The sequence below is a fragment of the Monodelphis domestica genome, chromosome 7 (genome assembly GCF_027887165.1).
Source record: "Monodelphis domestica isolate mMonDom1 chromosome 7, mMonDom1.pri, whole genome shotgun sequence".
Classification (NCBI taxonomy): domain Eukaryota; kingdom Metazoa; phylum Chordata; class Mammalia; order Didelphimorphia; family Didelphidae; genus Monodelphis; species Monodelphis domestica.
The window spans coordinates 276034152-276046483 of record NC_077233.1 but is presented as its reverse complement, the minus strand read 5'-3'; positions in this window follow the sequence as shown (position 1 = coordinate 276046483).

Sequence of the window (12332 nt, the reverse complement as noted above, 5' to 3'; positions counted from 1 at the left end):
CCCTTGCTCTCATCTAATTTTCCTTTTCAAAATATTGACCCTAGAGTTAGCCGCTTCAACTTTACACTGTTATCTGCTCTCACTTATCTCCCCCTGCCCCCTACCCCAATCCCATGACCTCAATGCCTTGCCAAACCTCAAACCTGGGATTTGGGCATCATTCAACTTTTTTTTATTCCTACTTGTGTGCTACTGAACACCACTGGAGAGAGGCATATAATTGTGCTAATATCATTGGCCACAAATTTATATTATCAGCTAGGCATTCACAGTTGATAATTTTAACTCTTTATCTCTACCTTTATTGACTCTCTGGTGTACTCACCACAATAGCTGTTCCCAATCTTTTCTTCTCATCCCTTTGTGTGTGTCTCTCAGAAACCCTAGGCTTTTGAAATCTAGTTCCATGTGACCAACTGCTTTTGAACATTTACACCTGAATGTTCTATAGCTTGTCAAACTCTGATACTCAATTCAGAATTAATTATCTTTTCCCCAAAAACCCATCCATCATCCTTGCATGCATAGATTAGATCAGTAATGGCAAACCAATGGCATGGGTGCCAAAGATAGCACTCAGAGTCCTCTCTGTGGGCATGAGCCTGCCCCCCTCAAAGGTGGAGGGACTTGGGTGGAGTTGCTCCCCTCCCCCTCTCCATCTTGCCTGATGACATTTTTTTTTACATCACCCGCCCTTTTGCCCAGAGCCCACTGTGTCAGAGCTAGAGGAGAGCAGAGTGTTTGGGCCACTTCCCTCCCCCTCTCTACACTCACTGAGGACATTTATCACTTTACCTGCCCCTTCACCCAGCAGCCCAATGGGAGTGCTTCCTCCCTCCCCTGTGTGGGATAAGGATGGAGGTAGGGCACACACCAAACCAATTGGGGGTAGGCATGGCACTCAGTCTGGGAGGTTGGATGGGGGTGGGGCCCGGCACTCTATCACTAAAAGGTTCACTATCACTGGATTAGATGAAGTCTGCTAAACTAAGAGTTTTCCAACTTGGCATTCATAACCGTAAATGAAGCTGACCAAGTAGTCATTGTGTACATAGGAACTTCTCTATATAAAAGGTCAGTCACTGCTATCAGGTAGGGTCCAGGAAATAGGCCATCCTCACAGTAATTTTTTTTTTGGAATTTCATAACATTTGCTTTTGATTGATTTGTGGTCATTATTTCTATTTACATTGTTGTGGTCATTGTGTATAATATTCTCTTATCTCTACTTACTTTGGTTTTGTATATTCACAATATGTATCATTTTTTAAAATAGCAAAGTAATATCCCAATTCATTAATATGCTACAATTTGCCTGGTCATTCCCCAGACAACAAACCCCTGTTTTGTTTTCAAATATTTGTTAGCCCCAAAAGTTCTGTTTTAAATGGTTTTGTGTGTGTGTGTGTGTGTGTGTGTGTGTGTGTGTGTGTGTGTGTGTGTGTGTGTGTGTTGGGGACTTTTATCAAAGCTCTCCTCTGGAGAATATGCAGTAGAAGAGCTAGGGCAAAGAGAGTAGACATTTTAGTCATTTTATTTTCATAATTCCAAATTGTTTTCCAGAATGGTTTCACTATTTCACAGCTCCATTAACAATGTCTGCTGTTCTATAACCCTTCCAGCATTGATTATTCCCATCTTCTGTCATCTTTGTCAATGTGTAGGGTTTCAGGTAAAACTTCAAGGTTTGTTGGATTTTCATTTCTCTTATTACTAATGATTTAGAGTAATGGTATCAAAGTCAAAGAGAAATGGGGATCATTAATCCAAAAATAAGGATCCCTATAGGTTGCCTGTTAATATTTAAAAAAAAAACAATGTTAGCTATGTTTTTATTGTATTTTTATTTATTTTTGTTAAATATCTCCCAATTACATTTCAATCTGGTTTCAGTCATCCTTAGAAGAGTTGTGGGCCATGTTGTACATCTTTGATTTAGAACATTCTTTCATATGATTGATTGCTAACAGTTGAGAAATATTTGTTTGTATTCTTTGATCATTTAATGATCTATTGGGGAATTGCTTTTGGTCTTATATATTTTTATTAGTTGTCTGGAATATATATCTTGAATATCAAACTATTACCTGAAAATTTTGATACATGGGTTTTCCCCACTTGAATACTTTCTTTTAAACCTAGATGTATTCATTTTGTTTCTCTAAAAACTTTTCATTCAGATATAATAAAAACTATCTATTTTATCTTATGTAATTCACTTTGACCCTTGCTTGGTTGAGAATTCATCTTATAAATCCATTGTTATAAACTGTATGTTTTCTCCTTTTTTGTGATGTAATATTTACTATTAAGGTTACATATCTATTTTGAATCTGTTGTGGAACATGATAGAAGATGTTGATCAAGTCTAAAATCTGTCAGACTGCTTTCCAGTTTTTTTAGTATGTACTAAATACAGAGCTCTTTCCAAGTAATTTTCTTTTGGTTTATTGAATACTGGGCTATTGAGTGTCATTATTTCTAATTCTCCCATGTAGAGCCTATTTAATTGATCTATTTTTCTGTTTTTTTTTTTTTAACCAATACCAATAGTATTGTTTATTGCTTTGGAGTTTGGAGTTTGGCAGTGTTACACCCCTCACATCTCTACATTTTTTCATTTTTCCCGTTGATATTACAGATTTTTTGTTTTTGCAAATGATTTTTTGTTATTATTTTATTCAATTCTACAAAATGTCATCTTGATAGTTTGGTTTAACATTAAGGATATAAATTAATTTTGATAATATTCTTATTTTTATTATATTGGCATGACCCATCTATGGGCACTCTTTTAGCTCTTGGGGTGTGTGGAGTTTTCAGAGATGACTACTGTAGACAAGAGAGAGATACAATATATTGCAAAGACTGGATTTTACAATGAAATCTCATGTAAGAAGGAAATAGAACTTTGTCTGCTAAAGGGGATGGGACTGGAATCCCCAGCTAAGAAAAGCAGGTGAACAGTTGGAAAAATATTCTTCTTGTCCTTTCTGAACTGAGAGGGGAAGGAGCAACCTTGTTGATCTTATCCTGCTACAATCCCTCGTTGATCTGAAGAAACCCACATTAATCATCTTTCCTTATAAGTGGGGGATAGAGATTTTTTCTCTCTGGGGAAGGCAAGAGACTATCCACCCTGAAGATTTTCCTCTAAAGCTATATCTCTGTCTCAGGAAATGACATCAACCTGACTCCACAAAAATCCCAAGGTCTTCTGACACTTAGAGACCTAAGCCTCAACCCCTGAAGAAACTTTAGGTAGAAAATAGAATTGGGACTTCTGTTTCCCTCTTCCCTAACCTGCCATTCCACACTTATCAACAATAAATAGATCTTTTAACTTAAAGAAGAACTAAACATCTCATTCTTCAATTGTACTGAGGGGATCAAAGATAATAATAATCTAGAGAGGAGAAGAGAAACCAGAGATTGAAGGGGATTCCCTCTTATCCTTCAGCTCTGGACAGAGATCCAAAGTCACTTTCTCTGAGACAGCTGTCTGGGAGAGAAAGTAGTGTTTCTCTATCTGTTCCCTCCCTCTTAGAGACCTGTCCAGCTTTGGTTCCTGATCCCCGGCTAGTACACTACACCTATGGTGTGAGGGGTTGCTGAGCCCTTTTTAAGGCTCCTCATCCACCTTCAGTATCAGTCTTTTACCCAACTCTCACTTGTGGCTCCAAGAAGCTATAGCACCAAATGCCAGTAAAACCTTAGCAGGTAGTCTAAACCAGGTTGAGGGTAATCACCAGGCCTTGAATGAGGGGGTGTCTACCCCAAACATGTGAAAATTTCCCTAGGGGGATGGACAAATAAATATCCACAAAAGTGGCTGAAGCAAGATCTGTGAAATATTTAGAGCTCGATCAGGCATAAAAGACAAGGTCATCCATTCCATCCGAGGGTATTGCCAGGTGTCTTGACTTTTTCCTACCTGCAAGACTTGTATGACTAGAAGAAAGAGTGAGGCTGATGGCTTTGTGAAACTGCCTCCCTTAAATCTAATTCATGAGCAAGTCAAAACATCACTCTTGTGATGTCATTGATATTCTTCCAAAACAAAGGATGAACAAAAACAGCTTTTGGAATTGTTCTTTATTTCCTTAGGGAGTATTTTGTAATTTAATATATGAAAGCACTGAGTATGCTTTGTTAGATTAATCCCAAACATTTTCGGCAATTTGTTATTTTGTTTATTATATTAGTTTATTAGGCATTTCTGTTATTGCCTCATGAATTTGGTTATTATTTTTTAGGTTATTTTGTAACCTACAACTTTGCTGAAGTTATTTGTCTTAATTAATTTCTTTGTTAGTCTTCTAGGATTTACTAAGTTAGCCATCATGTCATCAGCAAATTGGGGTTATTTTGCTTCTCTTTGCGTATCTTACACTTTTTTTGACTTTTTAAACATTATTTTATTTGGTTATTTACAAACATTATTCATTGGAAACAATGATCATTATCTTTTCCTCCCCCCGCCCCCCTCCCACCACTTCTCCCATAGCTGGCGCACAATTCCACTGGGTTTCACATGTGTTCTTGGTTTGAACCCATTTCCATGTTGTTGGTATTTGCATTAGAGTGTTCATTTAGAGTCTCTCCTCAGTCATTTCCTCTCAGCACCTGTAGTTGCTTTTCATCGGTGTTTCCACTCCCACAGTTTATCCTCTGCTTGTGGATAGTGTTTTTTAGATCCCTGCAGATTGTTTAGGAACATTGCATTGTCCCTAGTGGAGGAGTCCATTACCTTCGATTGTACCACAATGTATCCATCTCTGTGTACAATGTTCTCCTGGTTCTGCTCCTCTCACTCTGCATCAATTCCTGGAGGTCATTCCAGTTCACTTGGAATTCCTCCACTTTATTATTCCTTTGAGCACAATAGTATTCCATCACCAACATATACCAGAATTTGTTCAGCCATTCCCCCATTGAAGGGCATCCCCTCATTTTCCAATTTTTTTGCCAGCACAAAGAGCGCAGCTATGAATATTCTTGTACAAGTCTTTTCCCTTATTATCTCTTTGGGGTACAAACCCAGGAGTGCTATATAGCTGGATCAAAGGGCAGACAGTCTTTTATCGCCCTTTGGGCATAGTTCCAAATTGCCCTCCAGAATGGTTGGATCAGTTCACAACTCCACCAGCAATGAATTAATGTCCCTACTTTGCCACATCCCCTCCAGCATTCATTACTTTCCATAGCTGTCATGTTAGCCAATCTGCTAGGTGTGAGGTGATACCTCAGGGTTGTTTTGATTTGCATCTCTCTGATTATAAGAGATGTAGAGCACTTTTTCATGTGCTTATTAATAGTTTTGATTTCTTTGGCTGAGAACTGCCTGTTCATGTCCCTTGCCCATTTATCAATTGGAGAATGGTTTGATTTTTTGTACAATTGATTTAGCTCTTTGTAAATTTGAGTAATTAAACCTTTGTCAGAGGTTTTTATGAAGATTGCTTCCCAATTTGTTGCTTTCCTTCTGATTTTAGTTATATTGGTTTTGTTTGTACAAAAGCTTTTTAATTTGATGTAGTCGAAATTATTTATTTTACATTTTGTGACTCTTTCTATGTCTTGCTTGGTTTTAAAGTCTTTCCCTTCCCAAAGGTCTGACATGTATACTATTCTGTGTTTACCTAATTTACTTATAGTTTCCTTCTTTATGTTCATGTCAGTCACCCATTTTGAATTTATCTTGGTGTAGGGTGTGAGGTGTTGATCTAATCCTAATCTCTCCCACACTGTCTTCCAGTTTTCCCAGCAGTTTTTATCGAATAGTGGATTTTTGACCCCAAAGCTGGGATCTTTGGGTTTATCATATATTGTCTTGCTGAGGTCACTTGCCCCAAGTCTATTCCACTGATCCTCCTTTCTGTCTCTTAGCCAGTACCAAATTGTTTTGAAGACTGCTGCTTTGTAATATAGTTTGAGATCTGGGACTGCAAGGCCCCCTTCCTTTGTATTTTTTTTTTTCATTATTTCCCTGGATATCCTTGATCTTTTTTTATTCCAAATGAACTTTGTTATGGTTTTTTCTAAATCAGTAAAGAAATTTTTTTGGAAGTTCTATGGGTATGGCACTAAATAGATAGATAAGTTTGGGTAGGATGGTCATTTTTACTATATTGGCTCATCCTATCCATGAGCAGTTAATGTTTTTCCAATTGCTCAAGTCTAGTTTTAGTTGTGTGGAGAGTGTTTTGTAGTTGTGTTCATATAATTCCTGTGTTTGTCTTGGGAGGTAGATTCCTAGGTATTTTATTTTGTCTAAGGTGATTTTGAATGGGATTTCTCTTTCTAGTTTTTGCTGCTGAACTATGTTGGAGATGTATAGAAATGCTGATGACTTATGTGGGTTTATTTTGTATCCTGCAACTTTGCTAAAGTTGTTGATTATTTCAATTAGCTTTTTGGTTGAATCTCTAGGATTCTTTAAGTAGACCATCATGTCATCTGTAAAGAGCGATAGCTTAGTCTCCTCCTTGCCTATTTTGATGCCTTCAATTTCTTTTTCTTCTCTAATTGCTACTGCTAGTATCTTACACTTTTAATTTCTTTCTTTTTTTTCTCATTTCTTTCTCTCAATTACTATTGTTAGCATTTCTAGAAAAATATAACAAATGAGAATGAGAGATTGGATATCCAATTTGTTTTGCTCTATATTGATTGGGAAACTTAGTGGATCTCTGTTGCATATGATGCTCCCTTTTGATTTTGGATAGATGCTAATCCTATTTTTAAATAAGATTCCTCTATGTCCATACTTTTGAAAGATTAAAAAAAAAGAATAGTAAACTATTATGTTTCATTAAAGACTTTTTCTGCATCTATCGAGAGGGTTTATGGTTTTGTATGTTTTTAAAGTGTTATTAATTATGATTACTTTTTCTAATGTAGATATATAACCCTTACCTTCCATCTTGGTATTGATTCCAAGGCAGAAGAGTGGTAAGGGCTAGGTGATGGGGGTTAAGTGACTTGCCCAGAGTCACATAGCTGGGAAGTATATGAGGTCAGATTTGAATCCAGGACCTCCAATATCTGGGCCTGACTCTCAATCCACTGAGTTATCTAACTGCCCCCTGTTGAAGTATTCTTAATCCCTGGTTAAGTCCAACTTGTTCACATGAATGAGTTCTTAGATAAATTGTTATATTATCTTTAACAGAATTTTATTTAAATATTTGGATCAATTTTCATTAATGATTTACAGTTATCTTTCTTAAAAATTTGAGTGTGTACAGAGACTGATATACTGTGATACAATCAAATGTAATTAATTTCTCCATACGTGGCAACGCAGTGATCCTGAACAACTCAGAGGGATCTATGAGAAAAAAATAATATCCACATTCAGAGGAAAAACTGTGGGAGTAGAAACACTGAAGAAAAACAACTGTTTGATTACATGGGTCAAGGGGATATGATTGGGGATGTATTCTCTAAATGAACATCCTAATGCAAACACCAACAACATGGAAATAGGTTTTGATCAAGGGCACAGGTAATATACCCAGTAAAATTGCTACGGAATCAGCTATGGAAAGGGTGGTGGAGGGGAGGGAAATAATATGATTCTTGTAACCAAGGGATAATGTACTAAAATGACTCAATAAATAAATAAACAAAAATTAAAAAATTAAAAATAAATTAAAATGTGGCATCTAGAACAGGAAAAAATAAAAGTATATATTGAATTAAAAAACTATTGATTTCAGAAAAATATTTACTTTTCATAAGACATGAAATCATAAAATGTCAGAAAAACTATTTTGCAAATAAAATTCTTTAAACTAAAAAAAAAAATTGAGTATGTAAAAAAATTTCAAACCCTGAAGTAACTGGTTACTTAGGCATTATACCTGGAAATGAAGTGAATGGCACCTTGACAATATAATCCAATTAGTTAGGTTTTTCTCATTTGTACACTTATTTATCAAACTAAGATATGTATTATCTAACATGCACATGCCACTTAAAAATTTGAGGCCAATAAACATTTATTTTTAACATTATATTTTATTTTTCCTAATTACACTTTTTAACATTCATTTTCTAAAATGATTTTTCTAAATTTCTAAAATTTAAAATCTAAAAATCATTTCTAAAATCTAAAAAATTCAAATTCCCTCTCTCCTTCCCTGTATTTCACTCTTTCTGAGATGATAAACAATTTGATCAAGGTTTTACGTGTAGGATCGTGCAGAACATCTTTTAAAATGAAGAAAATAAAGTGAAAAACTATGTTTTGATCTTCATTCAGACTACTTGAGTTCTTTATCTGGAGGCAGATGGTGAGTCCTTCCGAATTGTCTTGGATCATCATTTTGCTGAAAATAGTTAAGACATTCATAGTGGATCATTGTACAATATTGCTGTTACTGTGTATAGTCTTCTCCTGGTTATATGATCACTTCACCTTGCATTAGCTCATGCAGACTTTTCCAGGTTTTTCTGAAATCATACTGCTCATCATTTCTTAAAGCACAATAGTATTCCATTATAATCATATACTACTACTTGTCTAGCCATTCCCCAGTTGATAAACATCCTTTTAGTTTCCAATTCTTTGCCACTAGCAAAGAAAGTGCTATAAAAAATGTGGGGATATAGACCTAGTAGTGGTTTTTCTGGGTCAAAAGGGTATGCACAGTTTTATAGGTCTTTGGAAATAGTTCCAAATTGCTCTCTAGAATTGCTGAATGAGTTTACAACTCTACCAACAATGTATTAGTGTCCCAATTTTGCCACACTCTCTCCATCATTAATCATTTTCCTTTTCTGTCACATTATCTAATCTGATAGGTATGTAGGGGTGGTGCTTCAGAGTTGTTTCAATCTGTATTGTTCTAATCACTAGTGATTTAGAACACTTTGTCATATGACTGCAGATATCTTTAAATAAAGTACCTACTATGTGCCAGGCTTTTAGTTAAGTGCTGGGAATACAAAGAAAGGTGAGATAATTCTAGTTCTCAGAATTTGCAAACTCATAATCTAGTAGGGGAGACACATACCAAAAAACCTACAAACTATATATAGGATAAATTTGAAGTAATCAATAGAAGAAAGGCACTTGAATTAAGAGAGATGTGAAAGGCTTCTTGCAGAAGGCAGGATTTGAAGGTAGAGATAAGGAAGAAGGCATGGAAATACCTGGATTCAGGAGATGGAGTGTCTTATTCCAGGACTGACAAAGAAGACATTGTCCCTGGATCACACGGTATATGGGAAAATATAATGTGTAAGAATACTTGGGATAGTGTGAATGGGAGGCATATTATGCAGGGCTTTGAATGACGGAGGATTTTATATTTGATCTTAGAGGTGATTGGGAGCCAATGGAGTTTGTCGAGTATGTGTTGTAGGTTTGGCAGCATCCTTTTAGTTTAGGTTAGAAGTTGGGGGAAAACGAAGCACTTGCAGGTCACTGAATAGTTAATAAAAGAGAAGGTTTTCTTTGCCTTAAAAGCAAGAGTATGCAACAAAGATATTACATTTAGCTCTTTCCATCTGGAAACTGCATGTGCTTGGTTCTCATTTTCCTTTGATGTTCCATACATTTTCATTTTTGCATTGCTGTCTTCTGAGATCACATTTTAATCATTTCTCTTGCTGAAATATTTTTCTTGCATCAGGGTTTTTGACTGTCTTTTGCTCATTGTAGAACCCTTGATTTTTTCCCCTTGATTTTGTCTTTATGCTGAAGCTTAGTCCCATTCCTGGACTGGGGGAGGGGGGGTTACTGTCTTGCTCCTCTATTATGCTTGGTATTAGCTTAGCTGTCTTGGTCCCACACTGAGAACTGCAGAAGTGACCTGGTTGTCCTACTGTGGGGAGGTTTGCAGCTGCTCAGCTTGGATCATGTCTGTGCTGGGTTGAGTCGGGTCCTGCTCAATCCCTTCAAGGCTGGACCTTATTTGGCAAAGTTCTTCCCATTGCTGCCTATTCTATGTTGCTTTGGTTTCTGCTCTTTTCTGCTGAGACTGGATTGAATCAGTTGTGCTCTTTCCCCTGTCACTTAAACTATATTTCATCTGAGTTTTGCCAGTTCCATGCTTGTTCAGTGCTCTTTCCTCTTACCTCAGTGAGATGGATCCTCCTTGGTGTCTCACCATATTGCTCTTGGCCAGAGTACTGCTTCATCCTTTCCATTGGTTCCATTGCTCCAGGATTTATTTTGAGGTATTACTGTTCTTATGTGGTCATCTGAAGAGTGGTTGGTGGTCTCTGAATGTTTCTTATTCCAATGTCTTGGCAAATGGAAGTTAACCTATGGCTTTCAATAACCAAAGACCTATTAATTTTTTAAAAATCATTATCTACTGTCTTAGAATCAATGCTGTGTATTGGTTCCAAGATTGAAGAGCAGTAAGGGCTAGGCAGTGGGGGTTAAGTGACTTTCCCAGAGTCACGCATCTAAAAAGCGTATTGGGTCAGATTTGAACCCAGGACCTCTGACCTCTATCCACTGAGCCTGGCCTCACTTTCTTCCATAATCATTGAAGTCCAGTGACAGAACAAAAGTTGAGATGACTGGTGATGGCTCAGGATGCAGTGGCTTCTTTGATGTCCGACCAAATTCTAAGTGATCCATAGCAGCTGCTTCCACCAACTTCATGACTGTTCACAAATTGCTCGTGTTTCCCTCTTCTGCTGAGAAAAGTTTTCACACGCTTAAGGCAGAATTTCCCTTAACTCACTGATGGGTTTGGGGCCTGTTTGTTGCTCTTCTCCTGGTTTAGCCCATCTGCCAAGACGGTTTACTAGAGTTTGGTTGCTGTGCATACTACAGCTTCTTGGAGACACACGTTGAGTGAAAGGTGGATACCTAAGGAGGAGGAGCAGCCCTGAAAAGGGCATAGGAAGCCCTCACACCAAACACACTCAGTCTTCCCTGCACACTCCATACACCCCAGGTTACATGGTTAGATGGATGCTTCAGGAAGATCACTTTGAAAGCTGGGTGGAGGATGTTCTGGAGTGACAGCACACCATCAGTGGGATATTGCAATAGTCCAGGTGTTGAAGGGATAAAGAGCCACACTAGGGCCATATGGCTAGTGAATAGAATGAGCTAACAAAATATTCACTGGGGAAAAACTTCAACTCAAGACTTTGTGATGCCATAGCTAGCACTAGATTCATTATTGCCTTAGTTAAGGTTTAGAGTATCTAACAGATTGTGTTTCTTAACTATTTCTGAGGAAAAATTTGAACTCAGGTCTTTGTGACTCCAAGGCTAGGAATCGATCCACCTAGCTGTCATAGAGATATAAATATTGATGATATAAAGATACAAATGCATACTTTTTCTATAGCCAAAAAATTGATTAAACAACAATATTAATTAAATTACTCAATATATAGCAAAAAAAAAATATTAAGTGATACAGTGGATAAAGGACTGAACTTGGATCCAGAAAAAAAGTTCAAATCCTACCTCAAATACAGGCAGTGTCACCTTAGCAAGTAATTTAATTTTTCTCTATCTACCTCAATTTCTTTATCTTTAGAATGGGGATAATAATAGTATTTATCTCCCAGGGTTGTAGTGTAGATCAATATTTGTAAATGTGCTCTGTAAATCTTAAAGAGCTACATACGTGCTAGCTATTACTAATATAAAGTGTAGAGTAATTTAAAAATAAATTTAAAGTCATTTATAAATCAGTAATTTCCCTCAATATGTTTAAGTTCATTATTCAACATACATACATTTATTAAGCAACTACTATGTAGAAGGTATTATGGGATATAAAAATGATTATTGTACCATAATAATAATTATAAATCAATTTTACAACAAACTTAAAATATAATTATATAACATTAATTATGTGTAATATATATTAAATAATTATAATCACTTATAAATCAAATAATTATTATAAATCAAAAATCATTCTAAAAAATGAAAAAGTGTCACAGTCCTTGCCCTCAAGGAGCTTATTGTTCAGTGGGGCTTGGCAGAGAGAAGCTATGGTGTGTATGTAGAGAATACTGTCAGTCCAAAGGAGAGATTACCACAAGGAAACTCCTGAATCTGAAGATAGCTGCCTTTTAGCTCTTCTCAGTCTGAGCTTCCCCTGGATTTATTGCTGAGACCTAAGGAGAAGTGACTATGCTTGCCTTCAGAGATTTCAAAGCCATCAGAAGAAGGTGACGTGCTGGACAGTTCAGTTTTCAGTGTGAGCATTTACATCTTGGCAGTCCCTCTAAATCGGGGCTTAGTTTGTCATTATTAAATATTCAAACTGGAGAAAGTGTTAAGATTGCAGATTAAACTTCCAAAGGTGTGCAGAGCCATTTGTTTGTTTGCCTGC